Source organism: Schistocerca cancellata, unplaced genomic scaffold (assembly GCF_023864275.1).
Source record: "Schistocerca cancellata isolate TAMUIC-IGC-003103 unplaced genomic scaffold, iqSchCanc2.1 HiC_scaffold_413, whole genome shotgun sequence".
In the NCBI taxonomy this organism is placed as follows: domain Eukaryota; kingdom Metazoa; phylum Arthropoda; class Insecta; order Orthoptera; family Acrididae; genus Schistocerca; species Schistocerca cancellata.
The window spans coordinates 37,501-63,782 of record NW_026046430.1 but is presented as its reverse complement, the minus strand read 5'-3'; the positions used below and the strand labels follow the sequence as shown (position 1 = coordinate 63,782).

At 48.1% G+C, this 26,282-nt stretch overlaps 42 non-coding genes across 42 annotated transcripts; all 42 read right to left on the bottom strand.

Moving 5' to 3' along the window:
• Positions 1 to 113: 113 nt before the first annotated feature.
• Positions 114 to 195, bottom strand: Trnas-uga (transfer RNA serine (anticodon UGA)). The gene has a single exon. It is a non-coding gene; the product is annotated as a tRNA-Ser (tRNA).
• A 710-nt stretch (positions 196 to 905) lies between these two features.
• Positions 906 to 987, bottom strand: Trnas-cga (transfer RNA serine (anticodon CGA)). The gene has a single exon. It is a non-coding gene; the product is annotated as a tRNA-Ser (tRNA).
• A 138-nt stretch (positions 988 to 1,125) lies between these two features.
• Trnak-uuu (transfer RNA lysine (anticodon UUU)) lies at positions 1,126 to 1,198 on the bottom strand. Its single transcript has one exon. It is a non-coding gene; the product is annotated as a tRNA-Lys (tRNA).
• Positions 1,199 to 1,737: 539 nt separating this feature from the next.
• Positions 1,738 to 1,810, bottom strand: Trnaf-gaa (transfer RNA phenylalanine (anticodon GAA)). The gene has a single exon. It is a non-coding gene; the product is annotated as a tRNA-Phe (tRNA).
• Positions 1,811 to 2,825: 1,015 nt separating this feature from the next.
• On the bottom strand, positions 2,826 to 2,907 carry Trnas-cga (transfer RNA serine (anticodon CGA)). The gene has a single exon. It is a non-coding gene; the product is annotated as a tRNA-Ser (tRNA).
• A 138-nt stretch (positions 2,908 to 3,045) lies between these two features.
• Trnak-uuu (transfer RNA lysine (anticodon UUU)) lies at positions 3,046 to 3,118 on the bottom strand. Its single transcript has one exon. It is a non-coding gene; the product is annotated as a tRNA-Lys (tRNA).
• A 539-nt stretch (positions 3,119 to 3,657) lies between these two features.
• Trnaf-gaa (transfer RNA phenylalanine (anticodon GAA)) lies at positions 3,658 to 3,730 on the bottom strand. Its single transcript has one exon. It is a non-coding gene; the product is annotated as a tRNA-Phe (tRNA).
• Positions 3,731 to 4,341: 611 nt separating this feature from the next.
• On the bottom strand, positions 4,342 to 4,423 carry Trnas-uga (transfer RNA serine (anticodon UGA)). The gene has a single exon. It is a non-coding gene; the product is annotated as a tRNA-Ser (tRNA).
• A 710-nt stretch (positions 4,424 to 5,133) lies between these two features.
• Trnas-cga (transfer RNA serine (anticodon CGA)) lies at positions 5,134 to 5,215 on the bottom strand. Its single transcript has one exon. It is a non-coding gene; the product is annotated as a tRNA-Ser (tRNA).
• Positions 5,216 to 5,353: 138 nt separating this feature from the next.
• Positions 5,354 to 5,426, bottom strand: Trnak-uuu (transfer RNA lysine (anticodon UUU)). The gene has a single exon. It is a non-coding gene; the product is annotated as a tRNA-Lys (tRNA).
• Positions 5,427 to 5,965: 539 nt separating this feature from the next.
• Positions 5,966 to 6,038, bottom strand: Trnaf-gaa (transfer RNA phenylalanine (anticodon GAA)). The gene has a single exon. It is a non-coding gene; the product is annotated as a tRNA-Phe (tRNA).
• Positions 6,039 to 7,051: 1,013 nt separating this feature from the next.
• On the bottom strand, positions 7,052 to 7,133 carry Trnas-cga (transfer RNA serine (anticodon CGA)). Its single transcript has one exon. It is a non-coding gene; the product is annotated as a tRNA-Ser (tRNA).
• A 138-nt stretch (positions 7,134 to 7,271) lies between these two features.
• Positions 7,272 to 7,344, bottom strand: Trnak-uuu (transfer RNA lysine (anticodon UUU)). The gene has a single exon. It is a non-coding gene; the product is annotated as a tRNA-Lys (tRNA).
• Positions 7,345 to 7,883: 539 nt separating this feature from the next.
• Trnaf-gaa (transfer RNA phenylalanine (anticodon GAA)) lies at positions 7,884 to 7,956 on the bottom strand. The gene has a single exon. It is a non-coding gene; the product is annotated as a tRNA-Phe (tRNA).
• Positions 7,957 to 8,966: 1,010 nt separating this feature from the next.
• Trnas-cga (transfer RNA serine (anticodon CGA)) lies at positions 8,967 to 9,048 on the bottom strand. Its single transcript has one exon. It is a non-coding gene; the product is annotated as a tRNA-Ser (tRNA).
• A 138-nt stretch (positions 9,049 to 9,186) lies between these two features.
• On the bottom strand, positions 9,187 to 9,259 carry Trnak-uuu (transfer RNA lysine (anticodon UUU)). Its single transcript has one exon. It is a non-coding gene; the product is annotated as a tRNA-Lys (tRNA).
• Positions 9,260 to 9,798: 539 nt separating this feature from the next.
• On the bottom strand, positions 9,799 to 9,871 carry Trnaf-gaa (transfer RNA phenylalanine (anticodon GAA)). Its single transcript has one exon. It is a non-coding gene; the product is annotated as a tRNA-Phe (tRNA).
• A 1,014-nt stretch (positions 9,872 to 10,885) lies between these two features.
• Trnas-cga (transfer RNA serine (anticodon CGA)) lies at positions 10,886 to 10,967 on the bottom strand. The gene has a single exon. It is a non-coding gene; the product is annotated as a tRNA-Ser (tRNA).
• A 138-nt stretch (positions 10,968 to 11,105) lies between these two features.
• On the bottom strand, positions 11,106 to 11,178 carry Trnak-uuu (transfer RNA lysine (anticodon UUU)). The gene has a single exon. It is a non-coding gene; the product is annotated as a tRNA-Lys (tRNA).
• Positions 11,179 to 11,717: 539 nt separating this feature from the next.
• Positions 11,718 to 11,790, bottom strand: Trnaf-gaa (transfer RNA phenylalanine (anticodon GAA)). Its single transcript has one exon. It is a non-coding gene; the product is annotated as a tRNA-Phe (tRNA).
• A 1,009-nt stretch (positions 11,791 to 12,799) lies between these two features.
• On the bottom strand, positions 12,800 to 12,881 carry Trnas-cga (transfer RNA serine (anticodon CGA)). The gene has a single exon. It is a non-coding gene; the product is annotated as a tRNA-Ser (tRNA).
• A 138-nt stretch (positions 12,882 to 13,019) lies between these two features.
• Trnak-uuu (transfer RNA lysine (anticodon UUU)) lies at positions 13,020 to 13,092 on the bottom strand. The gene has a single exon. It is a non-coding gene; the product is annotated as a tRNA-Lys (tRNA).
• A 539-nt stretch (positions 13,093 to 13,631) lies between these two features.
• Trnaf-gaa (transfer RNA phenylalanine (anticodon GAA)) lies at positions 13,632 to 13,704 on the bottom strand. Its single transcript has one exon. It is a non-coding gene; the product is annotated as a tRNA-Phe (tRNA).
• Positions 13,705 to 14,718: 1,014 nt separating this feature from the next.
• On the bottom strand, positions 14,719 to 14,800 carry Trnas-cga (transfer RNA serine (anticodon CGA)). Its single transcript has one exon. It is a non-coding gene; the product is annotated as a tRNA-Ser (tRNA).
• A 138-nt stretch (positions 14,801 to 14,938) lies between these two features.
• On the bottom strand, positions 14,939 to 15,011 carry Trnak-uuu (transfer RNA lysine (anticodon UUU)). Its single transcript has one exon. It is a non-coding gene; the product is annotated as a tRNA-Lys (tRNA).
• Positions 15,012 to 15,550: 539 nt separating this feature from the next.
• Trnaf-gaa (transfer RNA phenylalanine (anticodon GAA)) lies at positions 15,551 to 15,623 on the bottom strand. Its single transcript has one exon. It is a non-coding gene; the product is annotated as a tRNA-Phe (tRNA).
• A 983-nt stretch (positions 15,624 to 16,606) lies between these two features.
• Trnas-cga (transfer RNA serine (anticodon CGA)) lies at positions 16,607 to 16,688 on the bottom strand. The gene has a single exon. It is a non-coding gene; the product is annotated as a tRNA-Ser (tRNA).
• A 138-nt stretch (positions 16,689 to 16,826) lies between these two features.
• Positions 16,827 to 16,899, bottom strand: Trnak-uuu (transfer RNA lysine (anticodon UUU)). The gene has a single exon. It is a non-coding gene; the product is annotated as a tRNA-Lys (tRNA).
• Positions 16,900 to 17,438: 539 nt separating this feature from the next.
• On the bottom strand, positions 17,439 to 17,511 carry Trnaf-gaa (transfer RNA phenylalanine (anticodon GAA)). Its single transcript has one exon. It is a non-coding gene; the product is annotated as a tRNA-Phe (tRNA).
• A 1,003-nt stretch (positions 17,512 to 18,514) lies between these two features.
• Trnas-uga (transfer RNA serine (anticodon UGA)) lies at positions 18,515 to 18,596 on the bottom strand. Its single transcript has one exon. It is a non-coding gene; the product is annotated as a tRNA-Ser (tRNA).
• Positions 18,597 to 19,291: 695 nt separating this feature from the next.
• Positions 19,292 to 19,373, bottom strand: Trnas-cga (transfer RNA serine (anticodon CGA)). The gene has a single exon. It is a non-coding gene; the product is annotated as a tRNA-Ser (tRNA).
• A 138-nt stretch (positions 19,374 to 19,511) lies between these two features.
• Trnak-uuu (transfer RNA lysine (anticodon UUU)) lies at positions 19,512 to 19,584 on the bottom strand. Its single transcript has one exon. It is a non-coding gene; the product is annotated as a tRNA-Lys (tRNA).
• Positions 19,585 to 20,123: 539 nt separating this feature from the next.
• Trnaf-gaa (transfer RNA phenylalanine (anticodon GAA)) lies at positions 20,124 to 20,196 on the bottom strand. The gene has a single exon. It is a non-coding gene; the product is annotated as a tRNA-Phe (tRNA).
• Positions 20,197 to 21,220: 1,024 nt separating this feature from the next.
• On the bottom strand, positions 21,221 to 21,302 carry Trnas-cga (transfer RNA serine (anticodon CGA)). The gene has a single exon. It is a non-coding gene; the product is annotated as a tRNA-Ser (tRNA).
• Positions 21,303 to 21,440: 138 nt separating this feature from the next.
• On the bottom strand, positions 21,441 to 21,513 carry Trnak-uuu (transfer RNA lysine (anticodon UUU)). Its single transcript has one exon. It is a non-coding gene; the product is annotated as a tRNA-Lys (tRNA).
• Positions 21,514 to 22,052: 539 nt separating this feature from the next.
• Positions 22,053 to 22,125, bottom strand: Trnaf-gaa (transfer RNA phenylalanine (anticodon GAA)). Its single transcript has one exon. It is a non-coding gene; the product is annotated as a tRNA-Phe (tRNA).
• Positions 22,126 to 23,127: 1,002 nt separating this feature from the next.
• Positions 23,128 to 23,209, bottom strand: Trnas-uga (transfer RNA serine (anticodon UGA)). The gene has a single exon. It is a non-coding gene; the product is annotated as a tRNA-Ser (tRNA).
• Positions 23,210 to 23,906: 697 nt separating this feature from the next.
• Positions 23,907 to 23,988, bottom strand: Trnas-cga (transfer RNA serine (anticodon CGA)). The gene has a single exon. It is a non-coding gene; the product is annotated as a tRNA-Ser (tRNA).
• Positions 23,989 to 24,126: 138 nt separating this feature from the next.
• Positions 24,127 to 24,199, bottom strand: Trnak-uuu (transfer RNA lysine (anticodon UUU)). The gene has a single exon. It is a non-coding gene; the product is annotated as a tRNA-Lys (tRNA).
• A 539-nt stretch (positions 24,200 to 24,738) lies between these two features.
• Positions 24,739 to 24,811, bottom strand: Trnaf-gaa (transfer RNA phenylalanine (anticodon GAA)). The gene has a single exon. It is a non-coding gene; the product is annotated as a tRNA-Phe (tRNA).
• A 1,007-nt stretch (positions 24,812 to 25,818) lies between these two features.
• Positions 25,819 to 25,900, bottom strand: Trnas-cga (transfer RNA serine (anticodon CGA)). The gene has a single exon. It is a non-coding gene; the product is annotated as a tRNA-Ser (tRNA).
• Positions 25,901 to 26,038: 138 nt separating this feature from the next.
• Trnak-uuu (transfer RNA lysine (anticodon UUU)) lies at positions 26,039 to 26,111 on the bottom strand. The gene has a single exon. It is a non-coding gene; the product is annotated as a tRNA-Lys (tRNA).
• Positions 26,112 to 26,282: the final 171 nt, after the last annotated feature.

Below are 26,282 nucleotides of genomic sequence, written 5' to 3'. Positions count from 1 at the left end.
CGCTGCGCCCTCGATCAAATAACACTGCACATTGCTGGTGACCCACGTGTTTAGTAGTGACGCAACTGCTAGGATGCAGCTCAACGTCCGCCTTTTGAGAGCGAGAAAATTTTCGCAGTCGGCAGGACTCGAACCTGCGCTCCCAGAGGGAATCTGATTTCAAGTCAGACGCCTTAACCACTCGGCCACGACTGCCGGTGGCGGAAGCGACTCCCGACAAGTCAAACCGCCATCTTTAGAAGCAATCTGGTGGCAGAAAACGGCGTGGCCTCACTCTTTGCTCTAGGGTTTCCATTAGCCGTTACGAAAGTGTACTAATTTTCGCCCAGACAGGGACTTGAACCCAGGACCCTTCGGTTGAAAACCTAACGCTCTACCGACTCAGCTACGCGGGCCCACGCACGAGCATTATCTTACAGCTGCGTGGTGTGCGAGTGTTTCGCATGTCGTAATTGCTGGCTTATGGCTCCAATGGCGACTTCACCGACTTCCCACTGACGCACCGCTGACGCTAGTTTTCTGTCGTCTTAAAACGATGGACATACCTCCAAGCAGCTGCGAGATCTTAAGAAAAGAAAAAAAAAAAAAAAAAACGCTGCACTACTGCTTTTGCCGCACTCGAATGATTGAAATTGCGATTCTTAAAAAGAAAATGAAATGTTAGCTCTGTCCAACACTTTCGAGCACATCTGTGTACTCACCATCTCAGCGACGGCTTTCTGCAGTCCCAGCGTCAGTGCGAGGTGAACCGATAGGCACAGTAAGCAGCGGTCGTCGCGAAAACTCAGTATTCTTAAAACGGAAATTTTCGTCTTGTTGAGAATGGCGTCACTGGTTGCACCCGCATTCGCCCACGCATGTCACATGTGTGCGAAAACGTTTGCTCCTCTTTACGCAAAATCGCACGCAGCCGGTAGGATTCGAACCTACGCTCCCAGAGGGAATCTGATTTCGAGTCAGACGCCTTAACCACTCGGCCACGACTGCCGTTAGCGCGGTGTTCTCCCGACACATGCAACTGCTACCGTTTAAAACACTGTGGTGTCAGAAAACGGCGTAGCTGCATTATTTTCCGTAGCGTTTCCGCCGCTACCAGACGAATCGTTACCAAAGTATTAAAATTTCCGCCCGAACAGGGACTTGAACCCTGGACGCTTAGGTTAAAAGCCTAATGCTCTACCGACTGAGCTATCCGGGCTCACACAAGGGTGCAAAATCTCCTACGATGCACAACTATACATTGACTCATGTCCTTTACTGTTGTGCAATCGCTGCATGGGGCCGTTACTAATAAAACGTCGCCTAAATGCTGTCTACAAACTTATCGCGCTAAGCCCGTAACACACTATCGAAGACTGCTGACACACGATGCAACAACAAATTGCACCAGCTGTTACGTCTCATACGTTGGAGCAGAGAATTTACGTGTTTTGTCGACACTCACTGGGCAATTGGAAAATTCACAAGCATTTCGAATGCAATGTTTCCCACGCTTTCGCTCATTTCACGGTTCCGTTGAAGACGTTCTTCACCACCTGACACAGAAAAAGGAATGCAGTCGGTAGGATATTTTTAATTCTTTTGCTTCTAAGGGAGTTAGTTGTCTAGTAAGTTCCTCTTATGGCATGCAATAGACAACCAGAACAGCTACAGGAGAGAGTCATGTTTGTTGTCAGCGGTAGTTGCATTATCACAAACGCAGAGTAATTCCATTGCCGTCGCACCAAAACGAGTACCTGCCGAAACCCGGGATCGAACCAGGGACCTTTAGATCTTCAGTCTAACGCTCTCCCAACTGAGCTATTTCGGCTGACGTCGAAGGTTGCCATTTGCTTGTGTTCGTTCACTTCTGCCTCGCTGCCAATTTCACAGTCACCTTCGTCTGATAAGACACAGGGACGCTGAAGGGCGAGCAGCCGATGCAGTGAAGTTCCACACACATTTCTTCAGCTTCCGTCACCGTAACAAGCAAACATGTCGACTCGATTCGTGTGATATTGAATTCGCTGACTTGACGTGACGCCACGCTGACGCTAGAAAACCCGTGCTATATCGATGCCAGGGGCAACTCGTGTGCAGAGAACGAGACACAAGAAGGAGTGAGCCTCTCCACCATATGAGAGGCAGTATCTAGCAGATACACACGGTAAAACATTCGACTTGCGTTAGCTCATAAATTGCTACATGTCATCGTCTGTAAGCTAAAATGGACACATCTGCACTGCCCAGTGAGGCGACACTTGTACTAACACCTGGTAACGCTCTACCGACTCAGCTACGCGGGCCCACGCACGAGCATTATCGTACAGCTGCGTGGTGTGCGAGTGTTTCGCATGTCGTAATTGCTGGCTTATGGCTCCAATGGCGACTTCACCGACTTCCCACTGACGCACCGCTGACGCTTTTTTTTTTTTTTTTTTTTTTTTTGAAGCTAGTTTTCTGTCGTCTTAAAACGATGGACATACCTCCAAGCAGCTGCGAGATCTTAAGAAAAGAAAAAAAAAAAAAAAAAACGCTGCACTACTGCTTTTGCCGCACTCGAATGATTGAAATTGCGATTCTTAAAAAGAAAATGAAATGTTAGCTCTGTCCAACACTTTCGAGCACATCTGTGTACTCACCATCTCAGCGACGGCTTTCTGCAGTCCCAGCGTCAGTGCGAGGTGAACCGATAGGCACAGTAAGCAGCGGTCGTCGCGAAAACTCAGTATTCTTAAAACGGAAATTTTCGTCTTGTTGAGAATGGCGTCACTGGTTGCACCCGCATTCGCCCACGCATGTCACATGTGTGCGAAAACGTTTGCTCCTCTTTACGCAAAATCGCACGCAGCCGGTAGGATTCGAACCTACGCTCCCAGAGGGAATCTGATTTCGAGTCAGACGCCTTAACCACTCGGCCACGACTGCCGTTAGCGCGGTGTTCTCCCGACACATGCAACTGCTACCGTTTAAAACACTGTGGTGTCAGAAAACGGCGTAGCTGCATTATTTTCCGTAGCGTTTCCGCCGCTACCAGACGAATCGTTACCAAAGTATTAAAATTTCCGCCCGAACAGGGACTTGAACCCTGGACGCTTAGGTTAAAAGCCTAATGCTCTACCGACTGAGCTATCCGGGCTCACACAAGTGTGCAAAATCTCCTACGATGCACAACTATACATTGACTCATGTCCTTTACTGTTGTGCAATCGCTGCATGGGGCCGTTACTAATAAAACGTCGCCTAAATGCTGTCTACAAACTTATCGCGCTAAGCCCGTAACACACTATCGAAGACTGCTGACACACGATGCAACAACAAATTGCACCAGCTGTTACGTCTCATACGTTGGAGCAGAGAATTTACGTGTTTTGTCGACACTCACTGGGCAATTGGAAAATTCACAAGCATTTCGAATGCAATGTTTCCCACGCTTTCGCTCATTTCACGGTTCCGTTGAAGACGTTCTTCACCACCTGACACAGAAAAAGGAATGCAGTCGGTAGGATATTTTTAATTCTTTTGCTTCTAAGGGAGTTAGTTGTCTAGTAAGTTCCTCTTATGGCATGCAATAGACAACCAGAACAGCTACAGGAGAGAGTCATTTTTGTTGTCAGCGGTAGTTGCATTATCACAAACGCAGAGTAATTCCATTGCCGTCGCACCAAAACGAGTACCTGCCGAAACCCGGGATCGAACCAGGGACCTTTAGATCTTCAGTCTAACGCTCTCCCAACTGAGCTATTTCGGCTGACGTCGAAGGTTGCCATTTGCTTGTGTTCGTTCACTTCTGCCTCGCTGCCAATTTCACAGTCACCTTCGTCTGATAAGACACAGGGACGCTGAAGGGCGAGCAGCCGATGCAGTGAAGTTCCACACACATTTCTTCAGCTTCCGTCACCGTAACAAGCAAACATGTCGACTCGATTCGTGTGATATTGAATTCGCTGACTTGACGTGACGCCACGCTGACGCTAGAAAGCCCGTGCTATATCGATGCCAGGGGCAACTCGTGTGCAGAGAACGAGACACAAGAAGGAGTGAGCCTCTCCACCATATGAGAGGCAGTATCTAGCAGATACACACGGTAAAACATTCGACTTGCGTTAGCTCATAAATTGCTACATGTCATCGTCTGTAAGCTAAAATGGACACATCTGCACTGCCCAGTGAGGCGACACTTGTACTAACACCTGGTGGACGGCTGTGAGACGAGGAGATGAGCTGCGGCTTCTGGGCGCGACTGTAACGCTGCGCCCTCGATCAAATAACACTGCACATTGCTGGTGACCCACGTGTTTAGTAGTGACGCAACTGCTAGGATGCAGCTCAACGTCCGCCTTTTGAGAGCGAGAAAATTTTCGCAGTCGGCAGGACTCGAACCTGCGCTCCCAGAGGGAATCTGATTTCAAGTCAGACGCCTTAACCACTCGGCCACGACTGCCGGTGGCGGAAGCGACTCCCGACAAGTCAAACCGCCATCTTTAGAAGCAATCTGGTGGCAGAAAACGGCGTGGCCTCACTCTTTACTCTAGGGTTTCCATTAGCCGTTACGAAAGTGTACTAATTTTCGCCCAGACAGGGACTTGAACCCAGGACCCTTCGGTTGAAAACCTAACGCTCTACCGACTCAGCTACGCGGGCCCACGCACGAGCATTATCTTACAGCTGCGTGGTGTGCGAGTGTTTCGCATGTCGTAATTGCTGGCTTATGGCTCCAATGGCGACTTCACCGACTTCCCACTGACGCACCGCTGACGCTAGTTTTCTGTCGTCTTAAAACGATGGACATACCTCCAAGCAGCTGCGAGATCTTAAGAAAAGAAAAAAAAAAAAAAAAAACGCTGCACTACTGCTTTTGCCGCACTCGAATGATTGAAATTGCGATTCTTAAAAAGAAAATGAAATGTTAGCTCTGTCCAACACTTTCGAGCACATCTGTGTACTCACCATCTCAGCGACGGCTTTCTGCAGTCCCAGCGTCAGTGCGAGGTGAACCGATAGGCACAGTAAGCAGCGGTCGTCGCGAAAACTCAGTATTCTTAAAACGGAAATTTTCGTCTTGTTGAGAATGGCGTCACTGGTTGCACCCGCATTCGCCCACGCATGTCACATGTGTGCGAAAACGTTTGCTCCTCTTTACGCAAAATCGCACGCAGCCGGTAGGATTCGAACCTACGCTCCCAGAGGGAATCTGATTTCGAGTCAGACGCCTTAACCACTCGGCCACGACTGCCGTTAGCGCGGTGTTCTCCCGACACATGCAACTGCTACCGTTTAAAACACTGTGGTGTCAGAAAACGGCGTAGCTGCATTATTTTCCGTAGCGTTTCCGCCGCTACCAGACGAATCGTTACCAAAGTATTAAAATTTCCGCCCGAACAGGGACTTGAACCCTGGACGCTTAGGTTAAAAGCCTAATGCTCTACCGACTGAGCTATCCGGGCTCACACAAGGGTGCAAAATCTCCTACGATGCACAACTATACATTGACTCATGTCCTTTACTGTTGTGCAATCGCTGCATGGGGCCGTTACTAATAAAACGTCGCCTAAATGCTGTCTACAAACTTATCGCGCTAAGCCCGTAACACACTATCGAAGACTGCTGACACACGATGCAACAACAAATTGCACCAGCTGTTACGTCTCATACGTTGGAGCAGAGAATTTACGTGTTTTGTCGACACTCACTGGGCAATTGGAAAATTCACAAGCATTTCGAATGCAATGTTTCCCACGCTTTCGCTCATTTCACGGTTCCGTTGAAGACGTTCTTCACCACCTGACACAGAAAAAGGAATGCAGTCGGTAGGATATTTTTAATTCTTTTGCTTCTAAGGGAGTTAGTTGTCTAGTAAGTTCCTCTTATGGCATGCAATAGACAACCAGAACAGCTACAGGAGAGAGTCATGTTTGTTGTCAGCGGTAGTTGCATTATCACAAACGCAGAGTAATTCCATTGCCGTCGCACCAAAACGAGTACCTGCCGAAACCCGGGATCGAACCAGGGACCTTTAGATCTTCAGTCTAACGCTCTCCCAACTGAGCTATTTCGGCTGACGTCGAAGGTTGCCATTTGCTTGTGTTCGTTCACTTCTGCCTCGCTGCCAATTTCACAGTCACCTTCGTCTGATAAGACACAGGGACGCTGAAGGGCGAGCAGCCGATGCAGTGAAGTTCCACACACATTTCTTCAGCTTCCGTCACCGTAACAAGCAAACATGTCGACTCGATTCGTGTGATATTGAATTCGCTGACTTGACGTGACGCCACGCTGACGCTAGAAAACCCGTGCTATATCGATGCCAGGGGCAACTCGTGTGCAGAGAACGAGACACAAGAAGGAGTGAGCCTCTCCACCATATGAGAGGCAGTATCTAGCAGATACACACGGTAAAACATTCGACTTGCGTTAGCTCATAAATTGCTACATGTCATCGTCTGTAAGCTAAAATGGACACATCTGCACTGCCCAGTGAGGCGACACTTGTACTAACACCTGGTAACGCTCTACCGACTCAGCTACGCGGGCCCACGCACGAGCATTATCGTACAGCTGCGTGGTGTGCGAGTGTTTCGCATGTCGTAATTGCTGGCTTATGGCTCCAATGGCGACTTCACCGACTTCCCACTGACGCACCGCTGACGCTTTTTTTTTTTTTTTTTTTTTTTTTTGAAGCTAGTTTTCTGTCGTCTTAAAACGATGGACATACCTCCAAGCAGCTGCGAGATCTTAAGAAAAGAAAAGAAAAAAAAAACGCTGCACTACTGCTTTTGCCGCACTCGAATGATTGAAATTGTGATTCTTAAAAAGAAAATGAAATGTTAGCTCTGTCCAACACTTTCGAGCACATCTGTGTACTCACCATCTCAGCGACGGCTTTCTGCAGTCCCAGCGTCAGTGCGAGGTGAACCGATAGGCACAGTAAGCAGCGGTCGTCGCGAAAACTCAGTATTCTTAAAACGGAAATTTTCGTCTTGTTGAGAATGGCGTCACTGGTTGCACCCGCATTCGCCCACGCATGTCACATGTGTGCGAAAACGTTTGCTTCTGTTTACGCAAAATCGCACGCAGCCGGTAGGATTCGAACCTACGCTCCCAGAGGGAATCTGATTTCGAGTCAGACGCCTTAACCACTCGGCCACGACTGCCGTTAGCGCGGTGTTCTCCCGACACATGCAACTGCTACCGTTTAAAACACTGTGGTGTCAGAAAACGGCGTAGCTGCATTATTTTCCGTAGCGTTTCCGCCGCTACCAGACGAATCGTTACCAAAGTATTAAAATTTCCGCCCGAACAGGGACTTGAACCCTGGACCCTTAGGTTAAAAGCCTAATGCTCTACCGACTGAGCTATCCGGGCTCACACAAGGGTGCAAAATCTCCTACGATGCACAACTATACATTGACTCATGTCCTTTACTGTTGTGCAATCGCTGCATGGGGCCGTTACTAATAAAACGTCGCCTAAATGCTGTCTACAAACTTATCGCGCTAAGCCCGTAACACACTATCGAAGACTGCTGACACACGATGCAACAACAAATTGCACCAGCTGTTACGTCTCATACGTTGGAGCAGAGAATTTACGTGTTTTGTCGACACTCACTGGGCAATTGGAAAATTCACAAGCATTTCGAATGCAATGTTTCCCACGCTTTCGCTCATTTCACGGTTCCGTTGAAGACGTTCTTCACCACCTGACACAGAAAAAGGAATGCAGTCGGTAGGATATTTTTAATTCTTTTGCTTCTAAGGGAGTTAGTTGTCTAGTAAGTTCCTCTTATGGCATGCAATAGACAACCAGAACAGCTACAGGAGAGAGTCATTTTTGTTGTCAGCGGTAGTTGCATTATCACAAATGCAGAGTAATTCCATTGGCGTCGCACCAAAACGAGTACCTGCCGAAACCCGGGATCGAACCAGGGACCTTTAGATCTTCAGTCTAACGCTCTCCCAACTGAGCTATTTCGGCTGACGTCGAATGTTGCCATTTGCATGTGTTCGTTCACTTCTGCCTCGCTGCCAATTTCACAGTCACCTTCGTCTGATAAGACACAGGGACGCTGAAGGGCGAGCAGCCGATGCAGTGAAGTTCCACACACATTTCTTCAGCTTCCGTCATCGTAACAAGCAAACATGTCGACTCGATTCGTGTGATATTGAATTCGCTGACTTGACGTGACGCCACGCTGACGCTAGAAAACCCGTGCTATATCGATGCCAGGGGCAACTCGTGTGCAGAGAACGAGACACAAGAAGGAGTGAGCCTCTCCACCATATGAGAGGCAGTATCTAGCAGATACACACGGTAAAACATTCGACTTGCGTTAGCTCATAAATTGCTACATGTCACGGTCTGTAAGCTAAAATGGACACATCTGCACTGCCCAGTGAGGCGACACTTGTACTAACACCTGGTAACGCTCTACCGACTCAGCTACGCGGGCCCACGCACGAGCATTATCGTACAGCTGCGTGGTGTGCGAGTGTTTCGCATGTCGTAATTGCTGGCTTATGGCTCCAATGGCGACTTCACCGACTTCCCACTGACGCACCGCTGACGCTTTTTTTTTTTTTTTTTTTTTTTTTGAAGCTAGTTTTCTGTCGTCTTAAAACGATGGACATACCTCCAAGCAGCTGCGAGATCTTAAGAAAAGAAAAAAAAAAAAACGCTGCACTACTGCTTTTGCCGCACTCGAATGATTGAAATTGCGATTCTTAAAAAGAAAATGAAATGTTAGCTCTGTCCAACACTTTCGAGCACATCTGTGTACTCACCATCTCAGCGACGGCTTTCTGCAGTCCCAGCGTCAGTGCGAGGTGAACCGATAGGCACAGTAAGCAGCGGTCGTCGCGAAAACTCAGTATTCTTAAAACGGAAATTTTCGTCTTGTTGAGAATGGCGTCACTGGTTGCACCCGCATTCGCCCACGCATGTCACATGTGTGCGAAAACGTTTGCTCCTGTTTACGCAAAATCGCACGCAGCCGGTAGGATTCGAACCTACGCTCCCAGAGGGAATCTGATTTCGAGTCAGACGCCTTAACCACTCGGCCACGACTGCCGTTAGCGCGGTGTTCTCCCGACACATGCAACTGCTACCGTTTAAAACACTGTGGTGTCAGAAAACGGCGTAGCTGCATTATTTTCCGTAGCGTTTCCGCCGCTACCAGACGAATCGTTACCAAAGTATTAAAATTTCCGCCCGAACAGGGACTTGAACCCTGGACCCTTAGGTTAAAAGCCTAATGCTCTACCGACTGAGCTATCCGGGCTCACACAAGGGTGCAAAATCTCCTACGATGCACAACTATACATTGACTCATGTCCTTTACTGTTGTGCAATCGCTGCATGGGGCCGTTACTAATAAAACGTCGCCTAAATGCTGTCTACAAACTTATCGCGCTAAGCCCGTAACACACTATCGAAGACTGCTGACACACGATGCAACAACAAATTGCACCAGCTGTTACGTCTCATACGTTGGAGCAGAGAATTTACGTGTTTTGTCGACACTCACTGGGCAATTGGAAAATTCACAAGCATTTCGAATGCAATGTTTCCCACGCTTTCGCTCATTTCACGGTTCCGTTGAAGACGTTCTTCACCACCTGACACAGAAAAAGGAATGCAGTCGGTAGGATATTTTTAATTCTTTTGCTTCTAAGGGAGTTAGTTGTCTAGTAAGTTCCTCTTATGGCATGCAATAGACAACCAGAACAGCTACAGGAGAGAGTCATTTTTGTTGTCAGCGGTAGTTGCATTATCACAAATGCAGAGTAATTCCATTGGCGTCGCACCAAAACGAGTACCTGCCGAAACCCGGGTTCGAACCAGGGACCTTTAGATCTTCAGTCTAACGCTCTCCCAACTGAGCTATTTCGGCTGACGTCGAAGGTTGCCATTTGCATGTGTTCGTTCACTTCTGCCTCGCTGCCAATTTCACAGTCACCTTCGTCTGATAAGACACAGGGACGCTGAAGGGCGAGCAGCCGATGCAGTGAAGTTCCACACACATTTCTTCAGCTTCCGTCATCGTAACAAGCAAACATGTCGACTCGATTCGTGTGATATTGAATTCGCTGACTTGACGTGACGCCACGCTGACGCTAGAAAACCCGTGCTATATCGATGCCAGGGGCAACTCGTGTGCAGAGAACGTGACACAAGAAGGAGTGAGCCTCTCCACCATATGAGAGGCAGTATCTAGCAGATACACACGGTAAAACATTCGACTTGCGTTAGCTCATAAATTGCTACATGTCATCGTCTGTAAGCTAAAATGGACACATCTGCACTGCCCAGTGAGGCGACACTTGTACTAACACCTGGTAACGCTCTACCGACTCAGCTACGCGGGCCCACGCACGAGCATTATCGTACAGCTGCGTGGTGTGCGAGTGTTTCGCATGTCGTAATTGCTGGCTTATGGCTCCAATGGCGACTTCACCGACTTCCCACTGACGCACCGCTGACGCTTTTTTTTTTTTTTTTTTTTTTTTTTTGAAGCTAGTTTTCTGTCGTCTTAAAACGATGGACATACCTCCAAGCAGCTGCGAGATCTTAAGAAAAGAAAAGAAAAAAAAAACGCTGCACTACTGCTTTTGCCGCACTCGAATGATTGAAATTGTGATTCTTAAAAAGAAAATGAAATGTTAGCTCTGTCCAACACTTTCGAGCACATCTGTGTACTCACCATCTCAGCGACGGCTTTCTGCAGTCCCAGCGTCAGTGCGAGGTGAACCGATAGGCACAGTAAGCAGCGGTCGTCGCGAAAACTCAGTATTCTTAAAACGGAAATTTTCGTCTTGTTGAGAATGGCGTCACTGGTTGCACCCGCATTCGCCCACGCATGTCACATGTGTGCGAAAACGTTTGCTTCTGTTTACGCAAAATCGCACGCAGCCGGTAGGATTCGAACCTACGCTCCCAGAGGGAATCTGATTTCGAGTCAGACGCCTTAACCACTCGGCCACGACTGCCGTTAGCGCGGTGTTCTCCCGACACATGCAACTGCTACCGTTTAAAACACTGTGGTGTCAGAAAACGGCGTAGCTGCATTATTTTCCGTAGCGTTTCCGCCGCTACCAGACGAATCGTTACCAAAGTATTAAAATTTCCGCCCGAACAGGGACTTGAACCCTGGACCCTTAGGTTAAAAGCCTAATGCTCTACCGACTGAGCTATCCGGGCTCACACAAGGGTGCAAAATCTCCTACGATGCACAACTATACATTGACTCATGTCCTTTACTGTTGTGCAATCGCTGCATGGGGCCGTTACTAATAAAACGTCGCCTAAATGCTGTCTACAAACTTATCGCGCTAAGCCCGTAACACACTATCGAAGACTGCTGACACACGATGCAACAACAAATTGCACCAGCTGTTACGTCTCATACGTTGGAGCAGAGAATTTACGTGTTTTGTCGACACTCACTGGGCAATTGGAAAATTCACAAGCATTTCGAATGCAATGTTTCCCACGCTTTCGCTCATTTCACGGTTCCGTTGAAGACGTTCTTCACCACCTGACACAGAAAAAGGAATGCAGTCGGTAGGATATTTTTAATTCTTTTGCTTCTAAGGGAGTTAGTTGTCTAGTAAGTTCCTCTTATGGCATGCAATAGACAACCAGAACAGCTACAGGAGAGAGTCATTTTTGTTGTCAGCGGTAGTTGCATTATCACAAATGCAGAGTAATTCCATTGGCGTCGCACCAAAACGAGTACCTGCCGAAACCCGGGATCGAACCAGGGACCTTTAGATCTTCAGTCTAACGCTCTCCCAACTGAGCTATTTCGACTGACGTCGAAAGTTGCCATTTGCATGTGTTCGTTCACTTCTGCCTCGCTGCCAATTTCATAGTCACCTTCGTCTGATAAGACACAGGGACGCTGAAGGGCGAGCAGCCGATGCAGTGAAGTTCCACACACATTTCTTCAGCTTCCGTCATCGTAACAAGCAAACATGTCGACTCGATTCGTGTGATATTGAATTCGCTGACTTGACGTGACGCCACGCTGACGCTAGAAAACCCGTGCTATATCGATGCCAGGGGCAACTCGTGTGCAGAGAACGAGACACAAGAAGGAGTGAGCCTCTCCACCATATGAGAGGCAGTATCTAGCAGATACACACGGTAAAACATTCGACTTGCGTTAGCTCATAAATTGCTACATGTCATCGTCTGTAAGCTAAAATGGACACATCTGCACTGCCCAGTGAGGCGACACTTGTACTAACACCTGGTAACGCTCTACCGACTCAGCTACGCGGGCCCACGCACGAGCATTATCGTACAGCTGCGTGGTGTGCGAGTGTTTCGCATGTCGTAATTGCTGGCTTATGGCTCCAATGGCGACTTCACCGACTTCCCACTGACGCACCGCTGACGCTTTTTTTTTTTTTTTTTTTTTTGAAGCTAGTTTTCTGTCGTTTTAAAACGATGGACATACCTCCAAGCAGCTGCGAGATCTTAAGAAAAGAAAAGAAAAAAAAAACGCTGCACTACTGCTTTTGCCGCACTCGAATGATTGAAATTGTGATTCTTAAAAAGAAAATGAAATGTTAGCTCTGTCCAACACTTTCGAGCACATCTGTGTACTCACCATCTCAGCGACGGCTTTCTGCAGTCCCAGCGTCAGTGCGAGGTGAACCGATAGGCACAGTAAGCAGCGGTCGTCGCGAAAACTCAGTATTCTTAAAACGGAAATTTTCGTCTTGTTGAGAATGGCGTCACTGGTTGCACCCGCATTCGCCCACGCATGTCACATGTGTGCGAAAACGTTTGCTTCTGTTTACGCAAAATCGCACGCAGCCGGTAGGATTCGAACCTACGCTCCCAGAGGGAATCTGATTTCGAGTCAGACGCCTTAACCACTCGGCCACGACTGCCGTTAGCGCGGTGTTCTCCCGACACATGCAACTGCTACCGTTTAAAACACTGTGGTGTCAGAAAACGGCGTAGCTGCATTATTTTCCGTAGCGTTTCCGCCGCTACCAGACGAATCGTTACCAAAGTATTAAAATTTCCGCCCGAACAGGGACTTGAACCCTGGACCCTTAGGTTAAAAGCCTAATGCTCTACCGACTGAGCTATCCGGGCTCACACAAGGGTGCAAAATCTCCTACGATGCACAACTATACATTGACTCATGTCCTTTACTGTTGTGCAATCGCTGCATGGGGCCGTTACTAATAAAACGTCGCCTAAATGCTGTCTACAAACTTATCGCGCTAAGCCCGTAACACACTATCGAAGACTGCTGACACACGATGCAACAACAAATTGCACCAGCTGTTACGTCTCATACGTTGGAGCAGAGAATTTACGTGTTTTGTCGACACTCACTGGGCAATTGGAAAATTCACAAGCATTTCGAATGCAATGTTTCCCACGCTTTCGCTCATTTCACGGTTCCGTTGAAGACGTTCTTCACCACCTGACACAGAAAAAGGAATGCAGTCGGTAGGATATTTTTAATTCTTTTGCTTCTAAGGGAGTTAGTTGTCTAGTAAGTTCCTCTTACGGCATGCAATAGACAACCAGAACAGCTACAGGAGAGAGTCATTTTTGTTGTCAGCGGTAGTTGCATTATCACAAATGCAGAGTAATTCCATTGGCGTCGCACCAAAACGAGTACCTGCCGAAACCCGGGATCGAACCAGGGACCTTTAGATCTTCAGTCTAACGCTCTCCCAACTGAGCTATTTCGGCTGACGTCGAAAGTTGCCATTTGCATGTGTTCGTTCACTTCTGCCTCGCTGCCAATTTCATAGTCACCTTCGTCTGATAAGACACAGGGACGCTGAAGGGCGAGCAGCCGATGCAGTGAAGTTCCACACACATTTCTTCAGCTTCCGTCATCGTAACAAGCAAACATGTCGACTCGATTCGTGTGATATTGAATTCGCTGACTTGACGTGACGCCACGCTGACGCTAGAAAACCCGTGCTATATCGATGCCAGGGGCAACTCGTGTGCAGAGAACGAGACACAAGAAGGAGTGAGCCTCTCCACCATATGAGAGGCAGTATCTAGCAGATACACACGGTAAAACATTCGACTTGCGTTAGCTCATAAATTGCTACATGTCATCGTCTGTAAGCTAAAATGGACACATCTGCACTGCCCAGTGAGGCGACACTTGTACTAACACCTGGTAACGCTCTACCGACTCAGCTACGCGGGCCCACGCACGAGCATTATCGTACAGCTGCGTGGTGTGCGAGTGTTTCGCATGTCGTAATTGCTGGCTTATGGCTCCAATGGCGACTTCACCGACTTCCCACTGACGCACCGCTGACGCTTTTTTTTTTTTTTTTTTTTTTTTTTTGAAGCTAGTTTTCTGTCGTCTTAAAACGATGGACATACCTCCAAGCAGCTGCGAGATCTTAAGAAAAGAAAAGAAAAAAAAAGCGCTGCACTACTGCTTTTGCCGCACTCGAATGATTGAAATTGTGATTCTTAAAAAGAAAATGAAATGTTAGCTCTGTCCAACACTTTCGAGCACATCTGTGTACTCACCATCTCAGCGACGGCTTTCTGCAGTCCCAGCGTCAGTGCGAGGTGAACCGATAGGCACAGTAAGCAGCGGTCGTCGCGAAAACTCAGTATTCTTAAAACGGAAATTTTCGTCTTGTTGAGAATGGCGTCACTGGTTGCACCCGCATTCGCCCACGCATGTCACATGTGTGCGAAAACGTTTGCTTCTGTTTACGCAAAATCGCACGCAGCCGGTAGGATTCGAACCTACGCTCCCAGAGGGAATCTGATTTCGAGTCAGACGCCTTAACCACTCGGCCACGACTGCCGTTAGCGCGGTGTTCTCCCGACACATGCAACTGCTACCGTTTAAAACACTGTGGTGTCAGAAAACGGCGTAGCTGCATTATTTTCCGTAGCGTTTCCGCCGCTACCAGACGAATCGTTACCAAAGTATTAAAATTTCCGCCCGAACAGGGACTTGAACCCTGGACCCTTAGGTTAAAAGCCTAATGCTCTACCGACTGAGCTATCCGGGCTCACACAAGGGTGCAAAATCTCCTACGATGCACAACTATACATTGACTCATGTCCTTTACTGTTGTGCAATCGCTGCATGGGGCCGTTACTAATAAAACGTCGCCTAAATGCTGTCTACAAACTTATCGCGCTAAGCCCGTAACACACTATCGAAGACTGCTGACACACGATGCAACAACAAATTGCACCAGCTGTTACGTCTCATACGTTGGAGCAGAGAATTTACGTGTTTTGTCGACACTCACTGGGCAATTGGAAAATTCACAAGCATTTCGAATGCAATGTTTCCCACGCTTTCGCTCATTTCACGGTTCCGTTGAAGACGTTCTTCACCACCTGACACAGAAAAAGGAATGCAGTCGGTAGGATATTTTTAATTCTTTTGCTTCTAAGGGAGTTAGTTGTCTAGTAAGTTCCTCTTATGGCATGCAATAGACAACCAGAACAGCTACAGGAGAGAGTCATTTTTGTTGTCAGCGGTAGTTGCATTATCACAAATGCAGAGTAATTCCATTGCCGTCGCACCAAAACGAGTACCTGCCGAAACCCGGGATCGAACCAGGGACCTTTAGATCTTCAGTCTAACGCTCTCCCAACTGAGCTATTTCGGCTGACGTCGAAAGTTGCCATTTGCATGTGTTCGTTCACTTCTGCCTCGCTGCCAATTTCATAGTCACCTTCGTCTGATAAGACACAGGGACGCTGAAGGGCGAGCAGCCGATGCAGTGAAGTTCCACACACATTTCTTCAGCTTCCGTCATCGTAACAAGCAAACATGTCGACTCGATTCGTGTGATATTGAATTCGCTGACTTGACGTGACGCCACGCTGACGCTAGAAAACCCGTGCTATATCGATGCCAGGGGCAACTCGTGTGCAGAGAACGAGACACAAGAAGGAGTGAGCCTCTCCACCATATGAGAGGCAGTATCTAGCAGATACACACGGTAAAACATTCGACTTGCGTTAGCTCATAAATTGCTACATGTCATCGTCTGTAAGCTAAAATGGACACATCTGCACTGCCCAGTGAGGCGACACTTGTACTAACACCTGGTAACGCTCTACCGACTCAGCTACGCGGGCCCACGCACGAGCATTATCGTACAGCTGCGTGGTGTGCGAGTGTTTCGCATGTCGTAATTGCTGGCTTATGGCTCCAATGGCGACTTCACCGACTTCCCACTGACGCACCGCTGACGCTAGTTTTCTGTCGTCTTAAAACGATGGACATACCTCCAAGCAGCTGCGAGATCTTAAGAAAAGAAAAAAAAAAAAAAAACGCTGCACTACTGCTTTTGCCGCACTCGAATGATTGAAATTGCGATTCTTAAAAAGAAAATGAAATGTTAGCTCTGTCCAACACTTTCGAGCACATCTGTGTACTCACCATCTCAGCGACGGCTTTCTGCAGTCCCAGCGTCAGTGCGAGGTGAACCGATAGGCACAGTAAGCAGCGGTCGTCGCGAAAACTCTGTATTCTTAAAACGGAAATTTTCGTCTTGTTGAGAATGGCGTCACTGGTTGCACCCGCATTCGCCCACGCATGTCACATGTGTGCGAAAACGTTTGCTCCTGTTTACGCAAAATCGCGCGCAGCCGGTAGGATTCGAACCTACGCTCCCAGAGGGAATCTGATTTCGAGTCAGACGCCTTAACCACTCGGCCACGACTGCCGTTAGCGCGGTGTTCTCCCGACACATGCAACTGCTACCGTTTAAAACACTGTGGTGTCAGAAAACGGCGTAGCTGCATTATTTTCCGTAGCGTTTCCGCCGCTACCAGACGAATCGTTACCAAAGTATTAAAATTTCCGCCCGAACAGGGACTTGAACCCTGGACCCTTAGGTTAAAAGCCTAATGCTCTACCGACTGAGCTATCCGGGCTCACACAAGGGTGCAAAATCTCCTACGATGCACAACTATACATTGACTCATGTCCTTTACTGTTGTGCAATCGCTGCATGGGGCCGTTACTAATAAAACGTCGCCTAAATGCTGTCTACAAACTTATCGCGCTAAGCCCGTAACACACTATCGAAGACTGCTGACACACGATGCAACAACAAATTGCACCAGCTGTTACGTCTCATACGTTGGAGCAGAGAATTTACGTGTTTTGTCGACACTCACTGGGCAATTGGAAAATTCACAAGCATTTCGAATGCAATGTTTCCCACGCTTTCGCTCATTTCACGGTTCCGTTGAAGACGTTCTTCACCACCTGACACAGAAAAAGGAATGCAGTCGGTAGGATATTTTTAATTCTTTTGCTTCTAAGGGAGTTAGTTGTCTAGTACGTTCCTCTTATGGCATGCAATAGACAACCAGAACAGCTACAGGAGAGAGTCATTTTTGTTGTCAGCGGTAGTTGCATTATCACAAATGCAGAGTAATTCCATTGGCGTCGCACCAAAACGAGTACCTGCCGAAACCCGGGATCGAACCAGGGACCTTTAGATCTTCAGTCTAACGCTCTCCCAACTGAGCTATTTCGGCTGACGTCGAAGGTTGCCATTTGCATGTGTTCGTTCACTTCTGCCTCGCTGCCAATTTCACAGTCACCTTCGTCTGATAAGACACAGGGACGCTGAAGGGCGAGCAGCCGATGCAGTGAAGTTCCACACACATTTCTTCAGCTTCCGTCATCGTAACAAGCAAACATGTCGACTCGATTCGTGTGATATTGAATTCGCTGACTTGACGTGACGCCACGCTGACGCTAGAAAACACGTGCTATATCGATGCCAGGGGCAACTCGTGTGCAGAGAACGAGACACAAGAAGGAGTGAGCCTCTCCACCATATGAGAGGCAGTATCTAGCAGATACACACGGTAAAACATTCGACTTGCGTTAGCTCATAAATTGCTACATGTCATCGTCTGTAAGCTAAAATGGACACATCTGCACTGCCCAGTGAGGCGACACTTGTACTAACACCTGGTAACGCTCTACCGACTCAGCTACGCGGGCCCACGCACGAGCATTATCGTACAGCTGCGTGGTGTGCGAGTGTTTCGCATGTCGTAATTGCTGGCTTATGGCTCCAATGGCGACTTCACCGACTTCCCACTGACGCACCGCTGACGCTTTTTTTTTTTTTTTTGAAGCTAGTTTTCTGTCGTCTTAAAACGATGGACATACCTCCAAGCAGCTGCGAGATCTTAAGAAAAGAAAAGAAAAAAAAAACGCTGCACTACTGCTTTTGCCGCACTCGAATGATTGAAATTGTGATTCTTAAAAAGAAAATGAAATGTTAGCTCTGTCCAACACTTTCGAGCACATCTGTGTACTCACCATCTCAGCGACGGCTTTCTGCAGTCCCAGCGTCAGTGCGAGGTGAACCGATAGGCACAGTAAGCAGCGGTCGTCGCGAAAACTCAGTATTCTTAAAACGGAAATTTTCGTCTTGTTGAGAATGGCGTCACTGGTTGCACCCGCATTCGCCCACGCATGTCACATGTGTGCGAAAACGTTTGCTCCTGTTTACGCAAAATCGCGCGCAGCCGGTAGGATTCGAACCTACGCTCCCAGAGGGAATCTGATTTCAAGTCAGACGCCTTAACCACTCGGCCACGACTGCCGGTGGCGGAAGCGACTCCCGACAAGTCAAACCGCCATCTTTAGAAGCAATCTGGTGGCAGAAAACGGCGTGGCCTCACTCTTTGCTCTAGGGTTTCCATTAGCCGTTACGAAAGTGTACTAATTTTCGCCCAGACAGGGACTTGAACCCAGGACCCTTCGGTTGAAAACCTAACGCTCTACCGACTCAGCTACGCGGGCCCACGCACGAGCATTATCGTACAGCTGCGTGGTGTGCGAGTGTTTCGCATGTCGTAATTGCTGGCTTATGGCTCCAATGGCGACTTCCCACTGACGCACCGCTGACGCTAGTTTTCTGTCGTCTTAAAACGATGGACATACCTCCAAGCAGCTGCGAGATCTTAAGAAAAGAAAAAAAAAAAACGCTGCACTACTGCTTTTGCCGCACTCGAATGATTGAAATTGCGATTCTTAAAAAGAAAATGAAATGTTAGCTCTGTCCAACACTTTCGAGCACATCTGTGTACTCACCATCTCAGCGACGGCTTTCTGCAGTCCCAGCGTCAGTGCGAGGTGAACCGATAGGCACAGTAAGCAGCGGTCGTCGCGAAAACTCAGTATTCTTAAAACGGAAATTTTCGTCTTGTTGAGAATGGCGTCACTGGTTGCACCCGCATTCGCCCACGCATGTCACATGTGTGCGAAAACGTTTGCTCCTGTTTACGCAAAATCGCGCGCCGCCGGTAGGATTCGAACCTACGCTCCCAGAGGGAATCTGATTTCGAGTCAGACGCCTTAACCACTCGGCCACGACTGCCGTTAGCGCGGTGTTCTCCCGACACATGCAACTGCTACCGTTTAAAACACTGTGGTGTCAGAAAACGGCGTAGCTGCATTATTTTCCGTAGCGTTTCCGCCGCTACCAGACGAATCGTTACCAAAGTATTAAAATTTCCGCCCGAACAGGGACTTGAACCCTGGACCCTTAGGTTAAAAGCCTAATGCTCTACCGACTGAGCTATCCGGGCTCACACAAGGGTGCAAAATCTCCTACGATGCACAACTATACATTGACTCATGTCCTTTACTGTTGTGCAATCGCTGCATGGGGCCGTTACTAATAAAACGTCGCCTAAATGCTGTCTACAAACTTATCGCGCTAAGCCCGTAACACACTATCGAAGACTGCTGACACACGATGCAACAACAAATTGCACCAGCTGTTACGTCTCATACGTTGGAGCAGAGAATTTACGTGTTTTGTCGACACTCACTGGGCAATTGGAAAATTCACAAGCATTTCGAATGCAATGTTTCCCACGCTTTCGCTCATTTCACGGTTCCGTTGAAGACGTTCTTCACCACCTGACACAGAAAAAGGAATGCAGTCGGTAGGATATTTTTAATTCTTTTGCTTCTAAGGGAGTTAGTTGTCTAGTAAGTTCCTCTTATGGCATGCAATAGACAACCAGAACAGCTACAGGAGAGAGTCATTTTTGTTGTCAGCGGTAGTTGCATTATCACAAACGCAGAGTAATTCCATTGCCGTCGCACCAAAACGAGTACCTGCCGAAACCCGGGATCGAACCAGGGACCTTTAGATCTTCAGTCTAACGCTCTCCCAACTGAGCTATTTCGGCTGACGTCGAAGGTTGCCATTTGCTTGTGTTCGTTCACTTCTGCCTCGCTGCCAATTTCACAGTCACCTTCGTCTGATAAGACACAGGGACGCTGAAGGGCGAGCAGCCGATGCAGTGAAGTTCCACACACATTTCTTCAGCTTCCGTCATCGTAACAAGCAAACATGTCGACTCGATTCGTGTGATATTGAATTCGCTGACTTGACGTGACGCCACGCTGACGCTAGAAAACCCGTGCTATATCGATGCCAGGGGCAACTCGTGTGCAGAGAACGAGACACAAGAAGGAGTGAGCCTCTCCACCATATGAGAGGCAGTATCTAGCAGATACACACGGTAAAACATTCGACTTGCGTTAGCTCATAAATTGCTACATGTCATCGTCTGTAAGCTAAAATGGACACATCTGCACTGCCCAGTGAGGCGACACTTGTACTAACACCTGGTAACGCTCTACCGACTCAGCTACGCGGGCCCACGCACGAGCATTATCGTACAGCTGCGTGGTGTGCGAGTGTTTCGCATGTCGTAATTGCTGGCTTATGGCTCCAATGGCGACTTCACCGACTTCCCACTGACGCACCGCTTTTTTTTTTTTTTTTTTTTTTTTTTTTTTTTTTTTTTTTTTGAAGGTAGTTTTCTGTCGTCTTAAAACGATGGACATACCTCCAAGCAGCTGCGAGATCTTAAGAAAAGAAAAAAAAAAAAAAAACGCTGCACTACTGCTTTTGCCGCACTCGAATGATTGAAATTGCGATTCTTAAAAAGAAAATGAAATGTTAGCTCTGTCCAACACTTTCGAGCACATCTGTGTACTCACCATCTCAGCGACGGCTTTCTGCAGTCCCAGCGTCAGTGCGAGGTGAACCGATAGGCACAGTAAGCAGCGGTCGTCGCGAAAACTCTGTATTCTTAAAACGGAAATTTTCGTCTTGTTGAGAATGGCGTCACTGGTTGCACCCGCATTCGCCCACGCATGTCACATGTGTGCGAAAACGTTTGCTCCTGTTTACGCAAAATCGCGCGCAGCCGGTAGGATTCGAACCTACGCTCCCAGAGGGAATCTGATTTCGAGTCAGACGCCTTAACCACTCGGCCACGACTGCCGTTAGCGCGGTGTTCTCCCGACACATGCAACTGCTACCGTTTAAAACACTGTGGTGTCAGAAAACGGCGTAGCTGCATTATTTTCCGTAGCGTTTCCGCCGCTACCAGACGAATCGTTACCAAAGTATTAAAATTTCCGCCCGAACAGGGACTTGAACCCTGGACCCTTAGGTTAAAAGCCTAATGCTCTACCGACTGAGCTATCCGGGCTCACACAAGGGTGCAAAATCTCCTACGATGCACAACTATACATTGACTCATGTCCTTTACTGTTGTGCAATCGCTGCATGGGGCCGTTACTAATAAAACGTCGCCTAAATGCTGTCTACAAACTTATCGCGCTAAGCCCGTAACACACTATCGAAGACTGCTGACACACGATGCAACAACAAATTGCACCAGCTGTTACGTCTCATACGTTGGAGCAGAGAATTTACGTGTTTTGTCGACACTCACTGGGCAATTGGAAAATTCACAAGCATTTCGAATGCAATGTTTCCCACGCTTTCGCTCATTTCACGGTTCCGTTGAAGACGTTCTTCACCACCTGACACAGAAAAAGGAATGCAGTCGGTAGGATATTTTTAATTCTTTTGCTTCTAAGGGAGTTAGTTGTCTAGTAAGTTCCTCTTATGGCATGCAATAGACAACCAGAACAGCTACAGGAGAGAGTCATTTTTGTTGTCAGCGGTAGTTGCATTATCACAAATGCAGAGTAATTCCATTGGCGTCGCACCAAAACGAGTACCTGCCGAAACCCGGGATCGAACCAGGGACCTTTAGATCTTCAGTCTAACGCTCTCCCAACTGAGCTATTTCGGCTGACGTCGAAGGTTGCCATTTGCATGTGTTCGTTCACTTCTGCCTCGCTGCCAATTTCACAGTCACCTTCGTCTGATAAGACACAGGGACGCTGAAGGGCGAGCAGCCGATGCAGTGAAGTTCCACACACATTTCTTCAGCTTCCGTCATCGTAACAAGCAAACATGTCGACTCGATTCGTGTGATATTGAATTCGCTGACTTGACGTGACGCCACGCTGACGCTAGAAAACCCGTGCTATATCGATGCCAGGGGCAACTCGTGTGCAGAGAACGAGACACAAGAAGGAGTGAGAGTCCACCATATGAGAGGCAGTATCTAGCAGATACACACGGTAAAACATTCGACTTGCGTTAGCTCATAAATTGCTACATGTCATCGTCTGTAAGCTAAAATGGACACATCTGCACTGCCCAGTGAGGCGACACTTGTACTAACACCTGGTAACGCTCTACCGACTCAGCTACGCGGGCCCACGCACGAGCATTATCGTACAGCTGCGTGGTGTGCGAGTGTTTCGCATGTCGTAATTGCTGGCTTATGGCTCCAATGGCGACTTCACCGACTTCCCACTGACGCACCGCTGACGCTTTTTTTTTTTTTTTTGAAGCTAGTTTTCTGTCGTCTTAAAACGATGGACATACCTCCAAGCAGCTGCGAGATCTTAAGAAAAGAAAAGAAAAAAAAAAACGCTGCACTACTGCTTTTGCCGCACTCGAATGATTGAAATTGTGATTCTTAAAAAGAAAATGAAATGTTAGCTCTGTCCAACACTTTCGAGCACATCTGTGTACTCACCATCTCAGCGACGGCTTTCTGCAGTCCCAGCGTCAGTGCGAGGTGAACCGATAGGCACAGTAAGCAGCGGTCGTCGCGAAAACTCAGTATTCTTAAAACGGAAATTTTCGTCTTGTTGAGAATGGCGTCACTGGTTGCACCCGCATTCGCCCACGCATGTCACATGTGTGCGAAAACGTTTGCTCCTGTTTACGCAAAATCGCGCGCAGCCGGTAGGATTCGAACCTACGCTCCCAGAGGGAATCTGATTTCAAGTCAGACGCCTTAACCACTCGGCCACGACTGCCGGTGGCGGAAGCGACTCCCGACAAGTCAAACCGCCATCTTTAGAAGCAATCTGGTGGCAGAAAACGGCGTGGCCTCACTCTTTGCTCTAGGGTTTCCATTAGCCGTTACGAAAGTGTACTAATTTTCGCCCAGACAGGGACTTGAACCCAGGACCCTTCGGTTGAAAACCTAACGCTCTACCGACTCAGCTACGCGGGCCCACGCACGAGCATTATCGTACAGCTGCGTGGTGTGCGAGTGTTTCGCATGTCGTAATTGCTGGCTTATGGCTCCAATGGCGACTTCCCACTGACGCACCGCTGACGCTAGTTTTCTGTCGTCTTAAAACGATGGACATACCTCCAAGCAGCTGCGAGATCTTAAGAAAAGAAAAAAAAAAAAAACGCTGCACTACTGCTTTTGCCGCACTCGAATGATTGAAATTGCGATTCTTAAAAAGAAAATGAAATGTTAGCTCTGTCCAACACTTTCGAGCACATCTGTGTACTCACCATCTCAGCGACGGCTTTCTGCAGTCCCAGCGTCAGTGCGAGGTGAACCGATAGGCACAGTAAGCAGCGGTCGTCGCGAAAACTCAGTATTCTTAAAACGGAAATTTTCGTCTTGTTGAGAATGGCGTCACTGGTTGCACCCGCATTCGCCCACGCATGTCACATGTGTGCGAAAACGTTTGCTCCTGTTTACGCAAAATCGCGCGCCGCCGGTAGGATTCGAACCTACGCTCCCAGAGGGAATCTGATTTCGAGTCAGACGCCTTAACCACTCGGCCACGACTGCCGTTAGCGCGGTGTTCTCCCGACACATGCAACTGCTACCGTTTAAAACACTGTGGTGTCAGAAAACGGCGTAGCTGCATTATTTTCCGTAGCGTTTCCGCCGCTACCAGACGAATCGTTACCAAAGTATTAAAATTTCCGCCCGAACAGGGACTTGAACCCTGGACCCTTAGGTTAAAAGCCTAATGCTCTACCGACTGAGCTATCCGGGCTCACACAAGGGTGCAAAATCTCCTACGATGCACAACTATACATTGACTCATGTCCTTTACTGTTGTGCAATCGCTGCATGGGGCCGTTACTAATAAAACGTCGCCTAAATGCTGTCTACAAACTTATCGCGCTAAGCCCGTAACACACTATCGAAGACTGCTGACACACGATGCAACAACAAATTGCACCAGCTGTTACGTCTCATACGTTGGAGCAGAGAATTTACGTGTTTTGTCGACACTCACTGGGCAATTGGAAAATTCACAAGCATTTCGAATGCAATGTTTCCCACGCTTTCGCTCATTTCACGGTTCCGTTGAAGACGTTCTTCACCACCTGACACAGAAAAAGGAATGCAGTCGGTAGGATATTTTTAATTCTTTTGCTTCTAAGGGAGTTAGTTGTCTAGTAAGTTCCTCTTATGGCATGCAATAGACAACCAGAACAGCTACAGGAGAGAGTCATTTTTGTTGTCAGCGGTAGTTGCATTATCACAAACGCAGAGTAATTCCATTGCCGTCGCACCAAAACGAGTACCTGCCGAAACCCGGGATCGAACCAGGGACCTTTAGATCTTCAGTCTAACGCTCTCCCAACTGAGCTATTTCGGCTGACGTCGAAGGTTGCCATTTGCTTGTGTTCGTTCACTTCTGCCTCGCTGCCAATTTCACAGTCACCTTCGTCTGATAAGACACAGGGACGCTGAAGGGCGAGCAGCCGATGCAGTGAAGTTCCACACACATTTCTTCAGCTTCCGTCATCGTAACAAGCAAACATGTCGACTCGATTCGTGTGATATTGAATTCGCTGACTTGACGTGACGCCACGCTGACGCTAGAAAACCCGTGCTATATCGATGCCAGGGGCAACTCGTGTGCAGAGAACGAGACACAAGAAGGAGTGAGAGTCCACCATATGAGAGGCAGTATCTAGCAGATACACACGGTAAAACATTCGACTTGCGTTAGCTCATAAATTGCTACATGTCATCGTCTGTAAGCTAAAATGGACACATCTGCACTGCCCAGTGAGGCGACACTTGTACTAACACCTGGTAACGCTCTACCGACTCAGCTACGCGGGCCCACGCACGAGCATTATCGTACAGCTGCGTGGTGTGCGAGTGTTTCGCATGTCGTAATTGCTGGCTTATGGCTCCAATGGCGACTTCACCGACTTCCCACTGACGCACCGCTTTTTTTTTTTTTTTTTTTTTTTTTTTGAAGGTAGTTTTCTGTCGTCATAAAACGATGGACATACCTCCAAGCAGCTGCGAGATCTTAAGAAAAGAAAAAAAAAAAAAAAACGCTGCACTACTGCTTTTGCCGCACTCGAATGATTGAAATTGCGATTCTTAAAAAGAAAATGAAATGTTAGCTCTGTCCAACACTTTCGAGCACATCTGTGTACTCACCATCTCAGCGACGGCTTTCTGCAGTCCCAGCGTCAGTGCGAGGTGAACCGATAGGCACAGTAAGCAGCGGTCGTCGCGAAAACTCTGTATTCTTAAAACGGAAATTTTCGTCTTGTTGAGAATGGCGTCACTGGTTGCACCCGCATTCGCCCACGCATGTCACATGTGTGCGAAAACGTTTGCTCCTGTTTACGCAAAATCGCGCGCAGCCGGTAGGATTCGAACCTACGCTCCCAGAGGGAATCTGATTTCGAGTCAGACGCCTTAACCACTCGGCCACGACTGCCGTTAGCGCGGTGTTCTCCCGACACATGCAACTGCTACCGTTTAAAACACTGTGGTGTCAGAAAACGGCGTAGCTGCATTATTTTCCGTAGCGTTTCCGCCGCTACCAGACGAATCGTTACCAAAGTATTAAAATTTCCGCCCGAACAGGGACTTGAACCCTGGACCCTTAGGTTAAAAGCCTAATGCTCTACCGACTGAGCTATCCGGGCTCACACAAGGGTGCAAAATCTCCTACGATGCACAACTATACATTGACTCATGTCCTTTACTGTTGTGCAATCGCTGCATGGGGCCGTTACTAATAAAACGTCGCCTAAATGCTGTCTACAAACTTATCGCGCTAAGCCCGTAACACACTATCGAAGACTGCTGACACACGA